The sequence below is a fragment of the Stenella coeruleoalba genome (assembly GCF_951394435.1).
Source record: "Stenella coeruleoalba genome assembly, chromosome: 3".
Lineage (NCBI taxonomy): Eukaryota > Metazoa > Chordata > Mammalia > Artiodactyla > Delphinidae > Stenella > Stenella coeruleoalba.
The window spans coordinates 170541061-170564724 of NC_137148.1; the positions used below are offsets into that span (position 1 = coordinate 170541061).

At 49.0% G+C, this 23664-nt stretch overlaps 1 protein-coding gene across 1 annotated transcript in view; it reads left to right on the forward strand.

The window, feature by feature from the left end:
- The window catches only part of TICAM1 (TIR domain containing adaptor molecule 1), a 113329-nt gene that overhangs the window by 88338 nt on the left and 1327 nt on the right, over positions 1-23664 (forward strand). Inside the window, exons 3-4 of the transcript XR_013827711.1 lie at positions 18616-18738; positions 19350-19524. The gene's annotated coding sequence lies outside the window, so the exon portion shown is untranslated. The remainder of the gene's footprint in view (positions 1-18615; positions 18739-19349; positions 19525-23664) is intronic.

The window sequence follows — 23664 nt, forward strand, 5'->3', positions numbered from 1 at the left end:
GTTTTTATTCTGTCCGTTTTTAGTATATTCACAGAGTTGTGCAACCATCACCACAATCTAATTCAGAACACTTTCACTCCCCTAGAAGAAAAACCCGTCCTCATCAGCAGACCCTCCCCATTCCCCCTCCACCAGCCCCTGGCAACGACTAATTCACTTGTGGTCCCTGTGGATTTGCCTGTTCAGGATGTTTCATATAAATGGAATCATACACCTTCTGTTTGTGTGTGATTCTGTGTCCTTCTGTGTCTGGCCTTCTGTGTCTGGCTTCCTTCACTGAACGTCATGTTTTCAAGGTTCTTCCACGTGTCACATGCATCAGTGCTTCATTCCTTTTTAAGGCTGAATAATATTCTATTGTACGGGTGCACCACAGTTTGTGTATCCATTCATCCATTGACGGATGTGTGGATTGCTTGCACTTTTTGGCTATTAGGAATAATGCTGTTATGAACCCTGCTGTATACATTTTCACACAGATGTATGTTGTAATTTGTCTTGGGTATACACAGGAGTGGAAGTGCCAGATCATGGGGCAACTTATGGAGGAAGGGGATGCTCCAAGCCCCCAGGCTGGCCAACTGTAACTGCTGTCTCTGATTATCTGTTTCTTATGGAATTATTGGTTTGCCTCTTCCACTGGAAGATCGGCTCCACCAGGACAGATTTCCCTCTGTTTTTTCGCTGCCAAGGTGTCCCTAGGGTCTAGCACAGCGCCTGGAATGTAGCAGGTGCTGGGTAAATAAGTTAAAGATCAAAATGAGTCCCATCCGGAGCTTAGCGCAGGGCCTGGCACACAGTGAACACAGGGTACCTGTAGCTACCGGTTTTACTGCCAAAATAACTTGGGGGCAGGGCGGGGGGGTCCTAGGCCGGTTCTGTCAGTTGTGTGCCTGCCTGAGTCTGTTTTTGGTCTCCTCCCCAATCACCACTCCTGCCTCCTTTCCTGGGAGGATCCCCCAGGCTTTCTCTCTTGTCCTCCCCATCTCCCTTCTGATGGCTCTTCACGGGCCTGGACCACTTTCTCTTTTTATGTCTGGTCGTTTGCATCTTTCTCCTCTCTGTCACTCTCTCTGTTTCCCTCTCTTTTTCCCCCTGTATCTCTCTCCTCCCCCGCCCCCTCCCTCTCTCTGCCCTTTCTCTCCTGGTCCTCTGGGATTCTCCCCCTTGGAGACTCTGTGTGTCTGTCTTTGTCTGTCGGTTTCTTCCCCCTTTTTCTCATTTCCCTCTCTCCCTGCCTGCCGGACTTTTGGTCTGTCTTTATCTCCATCTCTTCCCCTCTGTCTCCTTCTCTCTCTCTGTCTCTGACCTTCTGTGTCTCTGGTTCTCCTTCTCTCTTCCTCTCCACCTCTGTCTCTGCCTTTCTGCTCCATCTGACCCTGTGTGCATCTTTGTCTGCTGTCTCTGCCTCTCTCTGGGGTTCTCCCTCCCACCTCCCTGCCCCCATCCCCTTTAAGTGCACAAGGCAGGGAACAGCAGCCCCACGGATCTGGGGACACTCCCTCCTTGGTTGCCTGGGTGCTGGGGCCGGGGAGGGGCTGTGGGCTCATTACTCTAATGGTATCTGCAGTGGGCGCACAGCTGGCCCAGGAAATGGGCCACTTAAGCCTATTGGAGCTGATGGCAGCCTGCGGCCACTTCTCCCCTGCTGCTTTCAAGCAGAGCTGGGAGAGGGGAGTGAGCGGGGAGAGGTGGGGAGAGGGAAGGGGAGGGGAGGGAAAGAAAGGGGAAGGAAGTGAGGGGGGAGGGAGGAGAGGGGAGGGAGGAAAGGTGGGAGGAGGATGCCTCTCCGTTTCAGGCCTGGGATGTCCTGGAAAAATGCACTGGGCTGGCTGGGAGGGGCAGGAGGCTGGACCCCGGGCCCCAGGAGCAGGGCCCCCCTTGTACACACAGTTGCACACCCCAGAGAGCACCACCCAAGGCTTTCCACTCAGGGACACCCCACGGCCCGTCTCCCCAACCCCCATGATCACAGATGTCATTAGCACAAACACGCACCAGGACACAGGCACAGACCCTCACCAATGGACACAGATGAACAGGTCACGCGCACACTCACACACTCACGCTCACACACAGCATTGAGACGCACGGAGAACTGAAAAGGACACGCACTCAAGTAGGTGTCTCGCACACAGCCAGGCACACGCTTACAGGCTGGAGATGCACAGATGGGACAGAGCGACCACATCAAATACACACGGGCCGCGAATTCCCCTTCACACACCCTCACGCCATGGTCAGGCGCGATCCGTGCCACAAAGATCCACGGATTCACAAACACACGAGCACACGCAGAAACAGCGACATCGGTAACAAAGGACACACACAACCACAGCCAGCCACGTTGGTCCACCCCAGCCTCTGCTCACGGCCACGTGTCACCAGGCGGAAAAGCAAGCCCAACCTGGCCTGATCCGCCCATTTTTTTTCCTCAGAGAAGCTGGAGATCCGGATTTTTATGTGAAACCACTTAAAAAGAAGATAAAGAGTGTGCAGCCCAAACCAGGAGAACTGATGGTCTCGACCTCAGCCTCCAGTTGGCAAAAGGGCCCCTAGTCGCACCATGAATAGCTGAGCAACCCCTAGGCCGCTCTGAGCCTCTACCTTGTCTTCTGGAAAATTCCATCATAACGGTCCTCCTCTCCAGGGCCTGTTGTGAGGACCGCGGCATGATGCCAAGTCAGCCAGGGGACAGAAGGAGGGCCTCCTGCCCCCTTCATCTCCCCGTGTCTGTCTGCCTCTGCTCCTCTGGTGGGTCTTACCCCTTCTCCGTCCTTCCGTCACACGCACACACATATTCACACGAGTGGCCTGGACCCCAGCCAGGAAGAGGCAGGGAGGCCATTGGGCTGAGTTAGGTTCTCACAGGGGCTTTGATTTTGAAGAATCTGAAGAGGAATGTGTGTGTGTGTGTGTGTGTGTGTGTGTGTGTGTGTGTGCTCGCGCGCGCGCACACACACACGCACATGCATGCACGCACACGCTCGTGCGTGGGTGCCTGGTGTGCCTGCATTTGCCTGTGTACCTTTGCCCACAAGCCAGCGTGAGCCATGAGCTGACACATGGGTGTGTGGCTCTGTGCACCCAGGATGCATGTTAGGGATGGGCGGTGAGAAGGGACCGCTCTGAGACCCACCTCTGCCTAAACTGGGTCTTCATTTCATCTTCTTGAATGGAGGCCCCTCTATCCCTCTTCTTTGGGTGGGGTCCCCATACCAGAGCCCCACCCCCACCCCGGCTCCCATCTCTGGCTGCTACTGGTTCTTGTTCTGTGACTGTGGGCAAGTCACTGCCCCTCTCCGAGCCTCAGTTTCCTCATCTGTAAAGTGGGGAGGAGAACAGTTCCCTAACAGGCAGGTGGATGGGGAACATTAAAAGAATGAAAATTACCAGGAGGGAAAGGGGTGGCAGGATAAATTGGGAGACTGGGATTGACATAGACATACTACTATATATAAAATAGAAAACTAGTAGGGACCTACTCTATAGCACAGGGAACTCTACTCAATACTCTGTAAAGACCTATATGGGAAAAGAATCTAAAAAAGAGGGGATAGTTGTATATGTATATAGGGATGTACGTATAGGATTCACTTTTCTGTACAGCAGAAACTAACACAACAGTGTAAATCAACCATACTCCAATAAAAATTTTAAAAAATAAAAATAAATAAAAGAATGAAAAAAGGAACAATGGAAAGAATAAAGAATTTAAAAAGCAAGGGATTTGAATAGCCATGTCTCCAAAGAAGGTATACAGATGGCCAAGGATCACAAGAAAAGATGCTGGACGTCAATGAAGGAAATGCAAGTTGAAACCTGCAGCAACTCCACCAGGACGGCTCAAGGTCACAAACAGACAATAACAAGTCTGCGAGGCTGTGGAGAAATTGGAACCCTCGTGTATGGCTGGCTGGCGGGAAGAGAAAATGATGGAAAACAATCTGGAGGTTCTTCCAAAAGTTGACATAGAATCACCATATGACCCAGCAGTTCAACTCCTAGTTATTTACTCAGGAAAAATGAAAACATATGTCCACACAGAAACCCGTACATGTATGTTCATAGCAGCATGATGCATGCAACCCAGTGATACTTGCAGGGGACTCTACGGACCCTACAAACCCTACCAACCTTGCTTGCAGAAGCAACGTGTTTATTAGCAAAAGTTTTCAAGGTATAGAAACACATGGGGAGAGGGTGGTAAAACTACTCAAAAGGTTAACATATTCTCTTATTTGTTTAAAGCATTTAAATTAAGGGACGGGAGTTTGCTCCATCCCCACCAGTAACTTTTCAGAAAGAATGAAGAGTGTCATGGGCATTTTCTGATGGGACTCAGATCTATCTCTCTCCCTGTCTCTCTCTCCCCAGTCTCTTCCCCTCCCACAGATTTGCTTTACAAAGCCTCATTTCGTTGATTTTTATTTTTTTATTTTTTGGCTGCTCCGCGCGGCATGAGGGGTCTTAGTTCCCCAACCATGGATCGAACCCTCGCTCTCTGCATTGAAAGCGTGGAGTCTTAACCATTGGACCACCAGGGAAGTCCCTCGTTGATTTTTAAATATAACTTATCTCATATATCACGCCAAATCAGGGCACATAGATCTACCACTCTCTTTTTAAAAATAGGATCTATTTTTGCATAAGCAATCCATGCACCGTGGGACAAAATTCCAGAGTGTATGTTGGCAAATCTTTCCCTGTCACCCAAATGCCTCTTCCAGAGGGACCATTGATACTGGTTTATTTTGTCTTCTGCGATTTTAGTTTTATTGGGACAAATATACATAGAAATTTTCACTCTTGGCATGTGTATTATTCGATATATAATGTATATTCCTATATATTATGTAATATAGAGATAAAATAATATATACATATAGAATATAAATACATGTGGAATATATGTATATATTATATAAAATATAACAGAATTTTATATAAAATGTATAATTCATCTATACATAGAGAGATGGAGAGGGAGATATAATGAGTGACCAGGGTCCCAGCTCTGTCCGCGTTTGCCCAGTTCCCAGAAAGGAATTTTTTTAGCTTTGGGAAAAACCTATTCTTACTCCTTCCCTCTTTTTTTTTGGAGGGGGGCGGTATAATTCCCTTTGCTTTTTCTCCCAGTTTTATTAGGACATAGAACCTTGTATTAATGTAAGGCATGCAACATATGATTTGACACTTGAATCACCACAACCAATAAGTTTAGCTAACATCCGTCGTCACCTCACATAGTAACAAATAGTTTCCCCGTGATGAGAACTTTTAAGATGTCTCTCATAGCAACTTTCAAATATCTGATACAGTATTGTCAGCCTTTTAATACATAAAAGCCAGCACACTCTACACATTCTGTGCTCTGTTTTTTTGTTTTGTTTTTTTTAACTTAGCCATCCATCTTGGAGATTTTTCCAGATCTACTTAGTGAAAGCATCCTGCTTCCTATTTCACAGCGCCTTCATTTTTTTCAACATCCCAGCATATAGACCTATCATAATTGACTTAGCCAGTTCCCTATGAGGGGGAATTTTGGTGGCTTTGGAATGTTGCTGTAACTACATCTTGGGTACCACCGCTTCCCACGTGAGTGGGACAACTGCTGCAGGGGTGTTTGTTTTAAAATATAGCATATTAGCTGGAGAAAGGGGGGAATGGGGAATTAGTGTTTCACGGGACCAGAGTTTCAGTTTGGGAAGATGAGGAAGTTCTGGAGACGGATGGTGGTGGTGGTTGCACGACAGTGTGAATGTGCTTAATGGCCCTGGGCCATACACTGAAAAATGGTTACAATGAGAAATAAATTTTATCTTATGTGTATTTGACCAAAATTTTGTAAAAATAATTAAAAAAAATATAGTCTTTATATTTTTAAAAATATTTTTATATATATTTAAAAATATAGCATTGGGGAGTTCCCTGGTGTTCTGCTGGTTAGGATTCAGCGCTTTCACTGCCGTGGCCTGGATTCAATCCCTGGGTGGGGAACTGAGATCCTGCAAGATGCATGGCGTGGCCAAAAAACATTATATATATGGCATTAATAGACAATTTGAGGCGTATTAAGGCCAACAGATCAGGAGACAACTGCCATTGAAAAGAGTTTGTTACGGTTCCCAAGAGGAGGGGCCACTCCATGCCAATCAGGGCCAAATGGGGATGCACCAGTGTCAGTCAGGAAGCAGAGGGAGGGGGAGAGAGTATGGGCCAGAACCTTTATTGTAGTTTACTAGAGAATGAACAGGCAAGGCAGGGTATGCAGGCTTAGGATGGGCTACTTTGAATAATTTCAATGGACTTTGGCTGTCCCTGGTTGTCTGGTTCCTGGCCCTGGGGTCATTAGGGCAGGGGGATAGTGACCCAGAGTATAAGAGCCCCATAGAGGAGGGGGTTGAGGGTGTGGGCCCTGGATTGGTTGGTTGGTTTTTGAAAAGTACACTCATGGTCAAGTTAACTATCTCTGGGAATTAGCTAGCCCTGGGAGGGGCCATTTTCCAGGGTCTGTGAGGCCCCAGATGTCAAAGCATCAGAAATAAAAAGGCATGGTTAATACAGTGTCCCTAGAGGGGACATCTGGGTCCTGGGGAGAATGGCTTTCCAATTGGGAAGAATGTTTCCAGGTTTCCTCCCAAACCACTGTTCTTTTAGGCCACTCCAGGTCTCTCTTGTGTGCCAATTAAGTCCCTGTGGGGAGGGGCAGGTAAGGCCTGGGAAACACAGTTCTTTTTAAGAACTTAACTTTTCTGGGCCGAATTTAAAACCAGCCACTCCGCTCAATATTATGTAACAACCTAAATGGGAAAAGAACTTGAAAAAGAATAGATACAGGTACATGTATCGCTGAATCACTTTGCTGTATACCTGAAACTACCACAACATTTTTAATCAACTACACTCCAAGATAAAATAAAAAGTTTACAAAATAAAATAAAACCAGCCACTGATGTGACTACCCAAGTTCAGGGGCCGTTAGGGGAACCAGGAGCTCTGCTGAGATGAGACCAACAGCCACCATTTTATCATCCAACCTCCTGTGAGTGGAATCATACAATATTCGTCCCCTGTGTCTGGCTTATTTCACTCAGCATCATGTCCTCAAGGTTCATCGGTGTTGTAGCAGGTGTCAGGATTTCCTTCCTTTTTAAGCTGAATAACATTCCACTCTTGTGTATATACTGTGTTTTGTTTATCCATTCATCTGTCAGTGGACACTTGGGTTGATTCCACCTCTTGGCTCTTGTGAATCATACTGCTATGAATATGGGTGTGCAAATATCTGTTTGAGCCCTTCTTTCCAATTCCTTGGGGGTACATACTCAGGAGTGGGATTACTGCATCATACAGTTTAATCTTTTGAGGAACTGCCATACTGTTGTCTACAGTGGCTTAGCACGAGAGATGTTTGGTGTGATAAATCTTCCTTTGACAAATAGCTAAATTTGAAAGCAAATCTCGGTGGCCCTGTATTGACATGAGAGTATGTTTCTCCTACATAAAGCGAAGAAGCAGATGCCAAAAGAGTGTGTACGGTGATTCTTTTGATGTGCGTTTGAAATACACATACATCCCTCAGGGTCTTGGCCTTTCCCCAGAGACCCACACGATTCACTCATCCCCTCTACTCAGGTCTCCGCACAAATGTATCTTCCCTGAAACCTTCTAAAAAGAACCTCCCCCCTTGCCCCGCTTAATTTTTCTTCCTTCACTTACTCCTTCCTGTTGTATTATAGTTGATTCTACTTATTCATAGGGGTTCTGTTTTATAAAGTTGCCACAAACACGGACCTAGCCAATGCTGGACCACTGCTCCTGGGGGAAGTATGAGGTTAGGTTCCTGTGAGCCTCTGGGTCACAAGATTTTCATCAACCAGTCAATACATAGCCTTGTTTTACGTGTGTTTCTGTTTAGGGACACCTCATTTAATATATATTGTTGATTCAATAGCATTGAACTCCCAACCAGTAGCACTATAATTCATGCCTGAATGAAGCTCATCTAACACACATGTTTTCCCCATAGGCTTAGGACACACTGGGCGGTACTTCAGCACGGCGCTTGGGGCCACTTTAGAGAGCCAAATCACCACCACCACTGCCACCAACACAAAAAAGACAACACAACACTCACATCACCCAGAAAAGGACACTTGTCCACAATCTGAGCTGAAATCGGAAGACGGGCTTTGCCTGGTTCAGCCTCAGCAGGGAAAATATGTGGTGGGTGACACATTTTTTCACCATTCTGCACATGTCCACGAGTGACTGTGAAAGTCAGACGTATTCATTTTGGAGTTACAAATAAATGTTAGCAACGAGGTGATTTTGCATATACCAAACCTGAAAATAATGAGGATTGACTATACAAAGAATGTGTATTTAGGGAATTCCCCGGCGGTCCAGTGGTTGGGACTCCATGCTTCCACCGCAGGGGGCACAAGTTTGATCCCTGGTCAGAGAACTGGGATCCTGCATGCCATGTGGCGAGGCCAAAAAAAAAAAAGAATGTGTATTTAAATTTCATTATTGTTGTCTGTATTCCCCGGCTAAACTATCACATGGGCAGGGGTCTTGATCTCTCTTGTTCAGAGCTGTGTCCCCTAGCTCCAAAAAGAGAGACTGGCACACAGTAGGTGCTCAATAAATATTTACTGGTGGACAAAAAAGAACAGATAGATACATTTAAAAACAGCTATCTTGGGACTTCCCTGGTGGCGCAGTGGTTGAGAGTCCACCTGCCGATGCAGGGGACGTGGGTTCGTGCCCCGGTCCGGGAGGATCCCACATGCCGCGGAGCGGCTGGGCCCATGAGCCATGGCCGCTGAGCCTGCGTGTCCGGAGCCTGTGCTCCACGACGGGAGAGGCTACAACAGTGAGAGGCCCGCGTACCGCAAAACAAACAAACAAACAAACAAAAACAGCTATCTTGTGGTATAATTGACATCGAATGAGCTGCATTTAAAGTGTACAATTTGCTAGGTATCGACATCCATGAAGCCATCACCACCATAAAGATAATGAACACATCTGTCACTCCCAAAACTTTCCTCCTGTCCCTTTGCCATCCCTCCCTCCTACCCCTCCCCATCCCCAGGCAAGCACTGACCTGTTATCTGTCACTATAGATGAGTTAGCACTTTCTGGAGTCTTCTATAAATGGAATCTATAACTGTATGTACTCTTTTGTCTGGCTTATTTCCCTAAGCATAATTGTATGTGATTCATCCATACTGTTGTGTGGATGTATAGTCTGTTCCTTTTTCTTGCTGAGTAGTATTCCATTGTGTGGATGTACCACAGTCTATCCATTCACCTGGAATGACATCTGGCTTTTCCAGGCTTCTTGTGATACGATACAATGAAATTCTGACATAACCACCTGGAGTTAAGGAAGACCCCACAAGTTAAGGGCATAGTCGCCAACAAGACTGTCTTCACTTCAGATGCATTCACGGACCAACAAGCTCTGCTGAGCCTTGGTGGTCAGAGTTTTTACTGGAGTTTCATTATATAGGTATGATTGATCCAATCATTGGCTATGAGATTGAACTTAATCTGCAGCCACCCTCCCCACCCCCCATCCCTTAAGGTCAGGTTGACATCTTAAGGTTGGTGTTTCCTGCATGACCAATCCCCATCCTGAGTCATATCATTTGCATAAACTCAGGTGTGGTCACGCCCCACCACGAGCAACCAACACTCCTATTGCTCAAGGAAAATCCAAGGATTTAGAAGTTATCTTTCAGGAACCTGGGACAAAGTCCAGATACTTTATAATACAACAGTTGATTACAAGTAAGGCTGCTGTGAACATGCAGGTACAACAAGTCTGCATATGAATATAAATTCCCTTTTCTCTTCGGTAGGAGTAGAAAGAGTGGGTCATGGCATCGTAAAAGCATTTGATTATGGACACTTTCAAACACACACACAGGGAAGAAGACAGAATAGTGAGTTCCCATCCCCGTCTCAATTTTGTAGCCATTCCCCGACATTAGGTAAGCATTCACAAATGTTTTAATGATCTCTCAAAGATATGGACTCTTTATAAAAAGTATAATTCCAATATCATCACCACTCTTTTAAAAACTAGCCATAATCTTTAATAAGCTTAATATCATGGACTAGTAAGTAGCCTGTCAGGACGCATAACGTTTTTGCACAATTGGTTTCTTCAAATAGCCCACATGTGGTGCTGGCGTACATTTTTTTTTTTCATCTAAAAGAATACTCACCAAAAAGTTACCAGTGGGGAAAGGAATTAGGAGTGGCTGCTATTTTCTCCTGATTGTAGATGGTAATAATGATTGTTAAAATTTATTTTTAAAATGTGCTTACCTCAGTGTCTGTCACCTGTGGACTTTCAGCTTTTACTGTCTGAGCGTTTGCTGTGTCCTCAGCACCGAGTCCTTTAGAACATGTTTTATCTTATTTAATCTGGACAGCTGCCCTCTGCATCAGGCTTGGTTATTCCCTTTTGCAGATGAGGAAACTGAGGCTCAGAGAGGTGGAATGACTTGCCCTCGGGAGCACCCAGCTAGTTAGAGAGGGGGAGTCAGCCTGGAAGCCCAGGTGTGCCCAACTATAATTTCTAAATCGAATCTATATTTTCTAAAGATTCTACAACAAATATCTACCACTTTGGGGAAAACAGGGTGTATTCATCTCCTGTGGCTTCTGTAACAAATTATCCCAAATTCGGTGTCTTTACAACAATAGAAATTTCTCCTGTCACAGTTCTGGAGACCAGAAGTCCTAAACCAAGGTGTCGGCAGGGTTGGTTCCTTCTGGAGGGTGTCGGGGAGAAACTGTCCCATGCCTTTCTCCTAGCTTCTGGTGCTTGCCTGAAATCCTTGGTGTTCCTTGGTGTGTGGATGTATCTCTCAAATCTCTGTCTCCATCTTACCATCATCTTCTCCTCTGTGTCTCCCTGGAGGTCCCCCTCCTCTTATAAGGACACCATTCATTGGATCTAGGGGCCACCCCAAATCCAACATGACCTCATCTTAACTAATTACATCTGCAAAGACCCTATTTCCAAATAAGGTCACACGTGGAGGTTCCAGGTGGCTGTGAATTTTGGGGGGGACACACTGAAGCCAGTACATAAGGTTAGCTTTTTAGGCACAAAAAGGCAGGAAGGAGGACCCTTCTCCTGCTCTCCATAGCCTGGTGCCCCAAGAGCTCTGTGCCTGGGTCCCCTGGCCGGGATGGGGCCGAGTGCAGGGCCAGCAGCGACATGGGGAGTGTGAACCGATCGCCCCAAATCATCAGTGACACAGCCAGGGAAGGAGCCAGTCTTCGAGGCTCCAGGCTTCCAGGCCCCTGCACTGTGGGTTTCTGACACTTCCAGCCCTCAGCCAAGCTCAGGATGGGGACACAAATGTGGCCAAGCAGGGCAGGGACATTGGGGTTCTAGAGACACTTGTCCCATCTCCTCCCTGCTGCCCCCCCGCCACCTGTCGTTGTATGAAGTCGCCAGAAGGACCTTTGATGGTATTTCTCCTACTTTTGATGGAGACATCACCTGCACACGTGAAGCAGACAAATCTTGTGTGTTCAGCACCCTGAGATCATACATGTGTGTAGACAGTGTAACCACCATCCAGCTGCTTGTATGGAACACTCTGGGCTCCCCAGAGGGGGCTCCAAGGAAGTGTTTCAAACGGTAAATCTGGTCCTGTTCTCCCTCACCTAAAATCTTTCCATGAGTCCCATCACCGTGAGGATGACACTCACAATAATCATAACGATGACAGCAGTGTGGTGGGTGCTCAGGGTACACCAGGCACTCAGTCTACACCATAGAGCTTGTCTGCATGGACTGCCTTTCCCTCCCGACATCCTTTAGACGCAGGTACTCTTATTATGCCCATTTTATAGATGGGGAAGATAAGGCATGGAGTGTTGGATTCGTTTGGGCTAAATTTGAAGCCACATGTCTGGCTCCATCCCCACCTCCAGATGGTCATGCGGCTGCTCCTTGTTACACAGGTGTATGCTTGAATGTCACCTCCTGTGACCCCTAGCACCTAGCAGTCCGGGGTTAGGGGCTCAAGCCAGAGATGGGGAGAGACAGAGGTAGGGTAGGAGTAAAAAGACAGAGAGAAAGAGGGACTTCCCTGGTGGTCCAGTGGTTAGGACTCTGCGCTTTCACTGCAGGGGGCGAGGGCTCGATCCCTGGTCCAGGAGGGATCCCTGGTCCAGGGGGTTCGATCCCTGGTCAGGGAACTAAGGTCCTTCATGCCGCGCGGTGCACAGCCAAAAACAAACAAACGAAGGCAGAGAGAAAGACAAAAAGAAGCAGAGACGGAGAGAGAGTGCAGAGAAAGAGAGAGAAATAGGCATAAAGGTAAAGCGATCATTGGAGACAAACAGAAGAGCTGATGTTCCTAGCAGGAGCTTCCTATATGTGCATGGCTGGGGACCACTGATGAGATCGACAGGCACCGATGCCAGTGGGGGCAGGGGAGAAAGCGGCAAGACCCCAAACCCAGGCACCTGAGCGTGGAGCATGGTGAGAGGGGGCTGCGACGCACCAGCGTGTGTGCACGTGAGCTGAGCGTGAGGGAGAGCCCCGCGTGGATGCAGCTCTTTGGCCTTAGCATCCTCTCTCCCTCTCTCTCTCCCCCATCCCGGGTCTCCCAGCTTTTTCCCATGATTCTCTGTCTCTTGTCATTGAGTCTCTGTCTCTGTGTCTCCCTGGCAGCCAGTGCTGTGGGTGAAGGGGCGTGTGTTGGTATAGAAGGCAGCTCCTGGGGGTGGGGTCACCATGGCAGCGGCTGACGCCTTGCACGCCATCATTCACGTAGAAGTGGACCCACCCACGGCTGACAGTCACCCTGTGGTCCCAAATGACAGCCTCCACCCCATCTCACCCACCCAGTGTGGACTGCAGAACCACAAGCAGCCTGCTCTGACACTGAGAAGGGGAAATGGATGGGAGCCCCCTTCCCCCCAAACCCCAAAAACCTGGCCAAGGAAGAATCATGGGGCCTCTCAAGTCAGGCCCAGCTGAGGACTTCCATCCCCAGGTCCCCAGGGAGGCAGGCTGGGGGTGGGGGGTGCTCAAGAGGAGGAGGAAGGGGGGAAGGGGCTCAGGGAGGAGAGGGGGCTCCGAGTGGGGAAGGGGACTCACAGAGAGGGAGCAAAGTCAGAGAGTGGCTCAGCGAAGGGGAGGGGGCTCCAAAGGTGAGGGGGTCTCAGAGGTGGGCTCCAAGAGGGGGAAAGCTCCAAGAGGGGTGGGGCACCTGGGATTGAGGACTCCCCAGAGAGGGCCTGCGGCAATCCTGGAAGGCTTCCAGGAGGCCTGGCCTGCTTCCCCCTGGGAGAGTCCTTCCCACCGCCACCCCCCAACCTGGAGGAGTGGACCCTGGACCCCACGAGTAGATGGCCAAAGGGACTGACCAGCTGACCCTGGTTTACCAAGGAAAGCTGGCCGCCAGTCAGGTTCTGAGTGGCACAGGGGCGTGTGTGTGTGTGTGTGTGTGTGTGTGTGTGTGTGTGTGTGTGTGTGTGTGTGTGTGAATCTCCGTCTTCCTAATCAGGTCTGGGGGAAACAGACATGGCGATGGACAGAACTCAGCCCCTTCTGTGCTTTGGGGGGTTTCAGCTGCCCCCACTGGTACAGGTCCCCATGGGCCTGGGAGCCCTAGCCTAGGTGCCCCGACCCTGGATCACGTGGTCCCCTCCCCTCCCCCACTTCTTCCCTCCTCCTTCCTCAGCCCACTGGGCCCCCTGCCGACTTTAATTGGCTTTCGTGGAGCTGAATTCATTGGGACTCTGCACAGCCCTGTGAGGTGGGGCCGGGCTGCAGCTCTCCCGCCTCCCTGCCTGGCTAATTGGGGGGCTTCATTGTCGAGAGGAGGCCCCCCCAGCGCTCCCCACCGCCGCCTGCTCGCTCCCGCAGACAGTGCTGGGAGCCCGCTGTCCTTAAGGGCGGGCTGCTGTAATTTGGTCTAATTCATCCGGGGAGACAGCGATTAGAGCTAATAAATGGCCCCCAACCCTGCTTTGTCTCACCCGCACCCCCGGCCCCGCTTCCATCCTCCCCCAGCGGCCCAGTTCCTCTCCCCTCCCCCAGCCAGGAGAGGGCCGGAAAACAGAAAGGCCCTCCAAGCCTCAGTTTTGCCATCTAGGAAATGGTTATAGCGTTGGTCCCCAGGAACTGGTGCCCACCTGTCTCCGCCGCAACTTGGAGGCGGGGGCAGCAGCCTGCTCAGATCGGCGACCCTCCCCCATGTCCTGGAGACACCAGTGGGCCCCATTCCTTAATGGAATCTCCACTCCACCCCCCAAATTCAAGGTCATGGTTTGTGAATCTAGCAAAGGGCTCTGGGCCCACCAGACTGGGCACACCTCCCCTCACATAGATTAACCCTGACATAAAGCCACTCTTTTTTTTTGGCTGTGTTGGATCTTCGTTGCTGCGCGCGGGCTTTCTCTAGTTGTGGCGAGCAGGGGCTACTCTTCGTTGTCTTGCGCGGGCTTCTCGTTGCGGTGGCTTCTCTTGTTGCCGAGCACAGGCTGTAGACATGCGGGCTTCAGTAGTTGTGGTATGTGGGCTCAGTAGTTGTGGCTCGCGGGCTCTAGAGCGCAGGCTCAGTAGTTGTGGCGCACGGACTTAGTTGCTCCGCGGCATGTGGGATCTTCCCGGACCAGGGCTTGAAGCTGTGACCCATGCATTAGCAGGTGGATTCTTAACCACTGCGCCGCCAGGGAAGTCCCATAAAACCACTCTTGATGGTGGCTTGAAGCACCGAGAGGGTCAGTAGCATATCTGATGTCACACAGAAATTAAGGGGCAAGGTTGAGGGAATTCCCTGGTGGTCCAGTGTCCAGTGGTTAGGATTCCACACTCCCACTGCAAGGGGCATGGATTCGATCCCTGGTCGGGAGCTAAGATCCTGCAAGCCATGCAGCACGGCCAAAAAAAAAAAAAAAAAAAAAAGAAGGCTGGGGCAAGGTTGAGATTTGAACCAAGGCTTCAGGAGTCCAGTGCCTGTGTTCCTAACCACTAAGATATAGTAGCTTAGGGGATGAACTTAGCTTAGAGGATGAATTAATTTAGGGGAAGAACTTTGAATGTAGTCAACTCATGGGCAAGTTGGCCTTACTTCCTCAAACAAAGGAAAGAGACTTCTAGAAGGAAGACAGGAAACATTCATTCATTCATTCACACAATTAATGTATTTCCTGAACACAATAGGCTGTGTACTGTGGACAGAACAGTGGCTAAGACAGGTGGGCATGGCTTGAGGAAAAGCAGAAACAACAAGGAGACATCTGAAGGGACAATCTGGAGATGGCGGTGTTTCCCTGCCTGAGTGGGGACAGGTCAGGGCACAACTGGGGAGGGGGCTGGGCTGAGCAACAGGGGAAAGGGCACCAATGACACCCTGGGGACCGGGGGCCTGCGGTGGGAAACCCTTCCTGCGTGTCATCGCCGTGAGCCATTCAGTGCTTGCAACAACTCCAGGGGCAGGTGCTATGGTCACCCCCATTTTTCAGATGACAACACTGAGGTCGTCACAGGGCCCTCCTTGCCCAGCATCAGAGGCGGAGCCCGGTAAGCATCAGCTGCGCTCGTTGGCACATCCGTCTTTAGCCTCTGCAGCCGTGTCAGGGGTGGGGGTGAGGAGTAGGCCTGGTGCACACAGAGAGGACAGTAAAGGAGCTGGAAAATTCAGCTGAAGATTCACGGTGGGAGTTGTCACATGGTGGTCCAGCCCGGTCGACGGATGGGGTGGCGGATTCTTTCTCACGGTGGGCTCCAGACGGCGTCAGGGATGAGGATCCCTATGTTGGATCTGAGGCACTGACAAGTGTCCATGTGATGACACTCCCAGTCAACAGCAGGATTCATACCAGTTCCCCCACCCGGAGGGGCCCTGGGGCCAAATAAAAATCACCACGGATGCTCTGTATCAAGGACCTTCTTTGTGCCAACCCCATAGTTAGCCTTTATTTTATTTAATCCTCCCATCACCCTCCACGAGAGAGCGTTATTATTATCACCCCCATTTCACAGATGAAGAAGTTGAGGCTCAGAGAGGGAAAGCCACCTGCCCAGTGTCACACAGTGAGGCTGAGTTTACCAGGATAGCCAAGAGTGAGTGAGACAGAAACGCAGTCCTGGGGAAATTCCAGTGGGGTGTGTGTGTGTGTGTGTGTGTGTGTGTGTGTGTGTGTGTCGGGGTGGGGGAGACAGATATGGGGGATGAGAAAAGCTTTCTCACGTCCCTCCATCACCGCACCCCCTCCCCCCCCCCCCGCCACTTCCCATCTCCCCCCACATTTAGCCTTCAGACAGTGACGGTTTGATTGTGCGGAGCTAAGAATAACCCTCAACGGCAAAGTGCCCTGGAGATGCAGGGAGGTGAGAGGCAGAGATGGGGGGAAGGAAGTAGGCAGGGAGGCAAGTCTCATCCATGCATGCCCCCCACCCCCGCGCCCAGACTCCCTGATCTGTAGCTTCTGTCAACAGCCCAGGGCTGCTTCTTCTCTTATCTACCATTCCTGCAGCCCCATAAAAAAAATAACAAGCCGACTTTGTCATCATCTCTTGATTAGGAGGGCCCTTTCTATATTTATAGGTACTGGGTTAGCTGCGGACAGGTTTCGAGACTTGTGTTCCGGAGTCAGAATGCCAGGGTTAGAATCATCACTCCCCGGCTGGCTGACAGGTGACTTCAGCTCTTTCAGCCTCAGTTTCCCTATGTATAAAATGGTATTAATGATCACACTTCACAGCGTCGCCAGAGGATGAAATACGTTAGAAGGGCACCCACGAGGTCTCTGATTAATGTTATCTGCAGTTATGGTTGTGGTGATGGTGGTGTGTGAGATAGAATTTAAGGACCCCCAAACACCAGGGATTGTGTGTTGGCGGGGGGACTCCACATGGGCTACGGAGGAAAAGGCCTCATTTCATAAATCGATCAAAATTGCGAAGATAAGGTGAGCAGGTGAGTTCCCAGCTACTGCAAACCTCCCCAGATAATCAGTCAAAGAACTGATTCATTCAAACATGATCATTGTGGTTCCAACACCCAGGGAACAAGTAGTTTAAAAGTATTTCTCAACAGCAAAAAAGGAGTGAGCGAGGTTGTTTATGAAATTAATCTCTCTCCCTCTCTCTCTCCCCCTCTCCCTCCCTCCCTTCCTCCCCTCCCCCCCATACACTGCTTTTTGTGTAACTTAAATTGCCAAGACTCAGTTTCCCCATCTGTAAAATGGGCATAATGGGAGTCCCGACCCCCATAACTGTGGGTTCTGATAAAGAAGTGATTAAAACAACTAGTTCAGGACCTGGCACCTTAACTATCATTATTTAACTACTAGTTAACCAGTTCATTAGCTAGGAGTTAACTATCATGATTTTCTTAATTAATTTTTAATTAAACAGGTGATCCCAGCTCACAGAGGACATCAACTGTATCAGAAATGACTTATTTATTGTTTTTAAAAGACTCAAAGCAAATATCCTATATTCTTACCATTTTAATGGGTTTTAATTATGACGCGTGGCTCACCAAAATTCAACAGTGCATAAGGGTGTGCCGTGAACAACGAGGCTCTCTCCCACCTTGTGAAAAAGATTCGATGGCCTTTTATTTTATTTTTCGTTATCTTGATGTCCTTGAATTTTACCTATATAGAAGGCCGTCTAGTCTAGTTACTGCCAGAAATTACTTTCCTCGGTGTCTCCTATTCGATTCTAGCAATTTCCAAAGCACGTCTATTTTCACGCGTCTGCCCATGCAAAGGGGAGACCCATCTGTTGTTTGCTCTTTTTAACTGTAAATGTCTCGAGGTTGCTGGGGGAGGGGGGGTGTCTTTCTACATCAGCACATCCCCTCTCCTCCTTCCCTAACTCCACTGAAATCGGGGGCGCCGGGGGGGGCGGGGTACCACTCTTTATTTTATTTTATTTATTTATTTGGCCGCGCTGCGCGGCTTGCGGGATCCTAGTTCCCGACCAGGGATCCAACTCATGCCCTGGGCAGTGAAAGCGCGGAGTCCCAAGCACTGGACCGCCTGGGAATTCCCCGGGACGGGGTAGGGTGGTTCCATTCTTTAAATGAGCTGTTGAAGAAAAGAGGTTTTTGCATGAGAGCCGTGATTCCACTGTCCCACAAGCTTTTCTGTATGTTTGGAATGGTTTCCACAACGGAATCTCAATTTGTATACAAGTTGAGGAGTAGAAAGTCAGTCTTGCCCAAGCTCGCAGCCCCCAGCCTCCAGGAGCCTCACCCAAAGGTCATGGCCAGCCACCCCTGCTGCCCATTTCCTGGATTCCTTCCAGGGGTATTCCGTGGATACACCCGACTGTGTTCATATACATTTGTATCCTTTCTGGATCATGATTATTCTGATAAATGGTGGTGTAGGACATACACCTCCCCAAACTGTCCCAGCTCAGAGCACAAAGGGCCTCCTAATTCATTTTATGGCTGTGAGTGGACAATTGGGCTGTTTCTGTTCTTTAGCCCAGAAAGCTCTTGGGCTACACTGTCTTAATATACTCGTGAATGACCCTGGTATGGCCCAGGCTCAATGTTCCGATGGCTGGTTCTGATTCAATGACTTTTATTTTATTTTTAGTTATCTTGATTACCTTGAATTTCAACTATGTAGTACACAATCTAGTCTTGTGCCATGGACTTTGGAGCAAGACCATCTGGCTTCGAATCTCTAGTCTGCTACTTATAAGCTGTGTGACCTTGGGTAAGTTATTTAACCTCTCTGTGTCTCCTTGAGTGTGTTACTAACTTCTCCATGCCTGGGTCTCTTCACCCATTAAAAGGAGGCTGCTGCTGATGATAGCGCCAGTATCACGGGATTGTTGGGAGCACTAAATGAGTTTAAAATGTGACATTGTCTCGCATTTCCATTATTCTATGCACGCTATTCCCAGACATACAAAGGGATCTGTTGCAGCCAGCATTTGCAAGAAATGTTTCCCAGACTGAAAACATTAAATCCTTACCCCCTTCCCTTCTTTCTTTCCTCTTCCTTTTCTTCCCCCCAACCTTCCTGAAGGCTCCTGGAAAGCTAGACACTTTGGTAGGACAGGCCAGCAACGCTGCCTGCTGAGGCCACCTGCTTCGGGACAAGCGGGTGCTTCTGCAAATACTGGGGCGGGGGGAGGGGATATTAGTGGTGTCTGACTCTGAGATGCTGAGGTCTGGGGCTCAGAGTGGCGCTGGAAGGGAAGATGGGGTGGATGGCAGTCAGGGGATAATGTTGGGTGGGTGGCGGAGATATGTGCGATGCCCGGGGTCTGGGCTCCTGCTGCCACCTAGTGGAATGACAGAATTATCTTCTTTTTTATCCAGGGAACCTGAGTTTGTAGTCTCCCCAGGAAGATGTACCAGACCTCACACAGGCAAACACAGGCTCAGAGAAGGGGAGCGACTTTCTGGGAATCACACAGCGCACTGGATGCCTTGAGTATGTTTGAAGGACACAAGAGATAATTTTAAAGGAAGTTTTTTTTGTTTTGTTTTGCAGGTAAGTGAGCTCTCAGGCCTCGATGGGGCTCATGGGGGAGAGAACATGTTTTCAGAGGTTCTCCCCCTCCACCAGGAAGCCCACCTGTATTACTCCATCCCCACTCCCAGGCATTTTCTCTCCACTGGCCAGCTGTTCATTTGTTCATAATTTCAACAAATGTTTACCGAGCCCGTAATGACACGTAGAGAACAAAATAGATTCAAACAAACAACAAAAAACCCTGAGCTGGTGGAGCTCACAGCCCAGTGGGGTAGGCAAAGGAGAAACAAGTAAACAAATCTACAAATGGGATTATTTCAGAGACTGATAAGTCATTGAAAGAACAATGAACTGATAGGGACTGAATTTATCGGTGCCAAGGTTGGGGGAGAAGATTAAAGTTAGCAGGGCTCAGGGAAGTCACCTCTGAGGAGGTAACATTCAAACCAAGACTTGGAGGAGAGGGAGTGAGCCCTGGAAATAACTTGGAAAACCAGCAGGCACGGCCCGTGCAAAGGCCCTGGGGCAGGACTGTGCCTGGTGTGTTGGAGGAACAGCCAGGAGGCCTGTGTGTCTGGAGTAGAGTGAGTGAGGGGGAGAGAGGGAGGAGGGGAGGGCAGGGAGGGGATGGGGCAGGTCGTGCAGAGCCTTGTGGGCTTCGGGGAGGATTTGGGCTTTTACCTCGAAGGAGGTGGGAGTCCTGGAGGGCTGTGGGCAGAGGAGGGGAGGGAACCTGAGTCCGGTGCTCACAGGTGCAGTGGCTGCTGCGGGAAACAACAGGCTGTGGGCGGGAAACAACAGGTGACTGCATTTGTCCAGGTGGGCCATGATGGGGAGGACCAGGGAGATGGCCATCAAAGAGGGAAGAAGTGGGACTTCCCTGGTGGCGCAGTGATTGAGAGTCCGCCTACCGATGCAGGGGACACGGGTTCATGCCCCGGTCCGGGAGGATCCCACATGCCACGGAGCGGCTGGGCCTGTGAGCCATGGTGGCTTAGCCTGCGCGTCCAGAGCCTGTGCTCTGAGAGGCCCGCGTACCGCAAAAAAAAAAAAAAAAAAAAAAGAGGGAAGAAGTGATCAGATTCTGGGTATATTTTGAAAGCAGCGCCAATTGGATTTGCTAAGGGATTGGGTGGGTGTGGGAGAGCAGGTTCTGGCTGAGTGCCTGGAAGGAAGGAGCTGTCCTCTACTGGGGCAGGAGATGGAGGGAGAAGCAGTTTCATAGTTCATCTGGGCTACTGTTACAAACCACCATAGACTGGGTGGCTTATACACAGGAGACATTTATTTCTCACAATTCTGGATTGCTGGAAGTCCAAGATCAAGGTGACAGCAGATTCAGTGTCTGGTGAGGGTGTTCTTCCTGGTTCACACATGATGTCTTCTTGCTGTGTCCTCATTGGGGGAAGGGGTGAGGGAGCTCCCTGGGGTCTCTTTTATAAGGGCACTAATCCCATTCACGAGAACTCCACCCTCATGAGCAAATCACCTCCCAAAGGCCCCACCTCCTCAGACATCACATAGGGGGTTAGGTTTAACATATGAACTTTAGGGGGACACAAACATTAAGTCCTTAGCAAGCAGGTTGGGGAAGATAGGAGCTCAGTTAGGGCCATGGTAAGTGTGAGTCCCCCACAAGCCCTCCAAGCGCAGACATCCAGGGGCAGTCGGATCCCGAGTCTGGAGCTCAGGGGAGGCCTCGGTGTCATCGGGGTATAGAAGGGGTTAACGTCCTAGGAGTGGAGGAGGAGAAGGCTGCCAGAGAGGAGGGGAAAGACCTGAGGACCCAGCCCTGGACCAACGAGGGAGAGAGAAGGAAATCAATGGGGCCACTGAGGAGAGGAGGGTACCTGAGTATTTCCCAGGAGGAGGGGGCGGTTGGGTCAGGTGCTGAACTTAACATGAAGTCACCAATACGTTTCCCCTTTTTATGGCTGAATAATATTCCATGTGTGATGGACCACATTTTGGGTATCCATTCATCCATTGATGGACCCTTGGGTTGTTTCCACGTTTTGGCTATTGTCAATCATGCTGCTATGAAAATATGTGTACAGGTTTTTACAGGGATGTGTTTTCACTTTTCTTGGGTAGATACCTAGGAGTGGGATTGCTGGCTCAGATGATAATTGTTTAACCTTTTGAGGAACTGCCAGACCATTTCCCACAGCAGCTGCCCCATTTTTCACTCCCACCAGCAAAGTCCAAAGGGTCCAGTTTCTCCACATCCTCAGCAACACTTATTATTGTTTTTCTTTTTCCTGTATGTACATATGTATGTATGTATGTATTTCTGGCCAGGGAATTGAACCCGCGCCCTCGCAGTGAAAGCCCAGAGTCCTAACCAGTGGACCGCCACGGAATTCCCTGTTATTGTTTTTCTTGATTACAGCCCTCTTAGTAGGGGTGAATTGGTAAGTCTGGTCAACATTAGCTTCCAGATATCCCTCAGGAAAAAAAAAAAAAAGAAGGAATTCGCTGGCAGTCCAGTGGTTAGGACTCCGCAGTTCCACTGCAGGGGACTGCGTTTGATTCCTGGTCAGGGAACTAAGATCCCGCATGCCCCACAGCGCAGCCAAAAAATAAAAAAAATAAAAAATCCATCAGATCAGCCCACTCATCACCAGCTCTGGGTCAGCTTGACTTCTGCCTTACCCACTCCACTTTCCCCAGTTCACATAGTACGTGTCAGTAATACTTGTTGAATGAATGAATGAATGAATAGATGGAATACTATGCAGCCGTCAAAAAGGATGTCACAGAAGAATTTTTAATGACGGGGGGAAGGTGTGGTCGCTAGAATAATGCCCCCCACAATGTCCACATCCTACTCCCCAGAACCTGTGAAGATGCTCCCTTCCATAGCACAAGGGACTTTGCAGGTGGGATTAAGTTAAAGATTTTGAGATGGGTAGATTATTTTGCATTATCTGGGTGGGTCTGATGTAACAAAGGGGTCTTTGTAAGAAGGAGACAAGAGAGTCAAAATCAAAGAAAGAAATGTGACAACAGAACCAGAAGTTGGAGTGATGTGGGACCATGAACCCAGAAGTGTGGGCAGCCTCTAGAAGCTGGAAAAGGCAAGGAATGGATTCTCCTGGATCCTCAAGGAACAGCACCTCCAGAAGGAATGCAGCCCTGTGGACACCTTGATTTTAGCCCCATTTGGACCACTTTTTGGACTTCTGACTTCCAGAACTGTCAGATGATACATTTGTGTTGTTTTCAGCCAGTGTTTATGGTAATTTGTCGCAGCAGCAGTAGAAAACTAAAACAGAAGATCTTCAAGATATATTACTGGGTCACAGTGCCCTGCTGAGCCATATTGGGATCTGAGGCAAAAGGAAAACTGTGTGCTTCTTGGTATGTTTTACGTGATTTTTAGTAGTTAATTCCTCCCCCCAAAAGCATATGTTGAGAATATTATCGATATGTTTGCTTCCATTAAACACAGAAAAGTAAAATTATAAAAAAGAGAAAAGTAAAATTATAAGTTCTTAATGTTGTGAGTTCTGATATACCTTTTTTTTTCTTTCTTTTTCTTTTTTTTTTTTTTGCGGTACGCGGGCCTCTCACTGTTGTGGCCTCTCCCATTGTGGAGCTCAGGCTCCGGACGCGCAGGCTCAGCGGCCATGGCTCATGGTCCTAGGCGCTCAGAGGCATGCGGGATCCTCCCGGACCGGGGCATGAACCCGTGTCCCCTGCATCGGCAGGCGGACTCTCAACCACTGTGCCACCAGGGAAGCCCTCTAACATACCTATTTTTAAGTTTCAATATTTTCAACCATGTCCTGGGGGAAAATAACCATTAAAAATGCGTAAAAACAGACATATGGGACTTCCCTTGTGTCCCAGTGGTTAAGACCCCCACCTTCCGGCCTTCCCTGGTGATGCAATGGTTAAGAATCCGCCTGCCAATAGAGGGAACAAGGGTTTGATACCTGGTTAGGGAACTAAGATGCTGCCTTCTGTGGGGCGGGACCTGTCCTGTGTCTGTATGTCTGTCCTTCCGCAATGATTCCTGCTCTGTGGTCAGACACCTCCCCGCAAAAAGATCCTACTTTCTTTAAATAGTCATGGACTTTTAAGGTTTCCTTTAAAATGTTTACCATTGTTATTTCACATCTAACTGTAGAAAAGTTTCACTATTGTATCAGA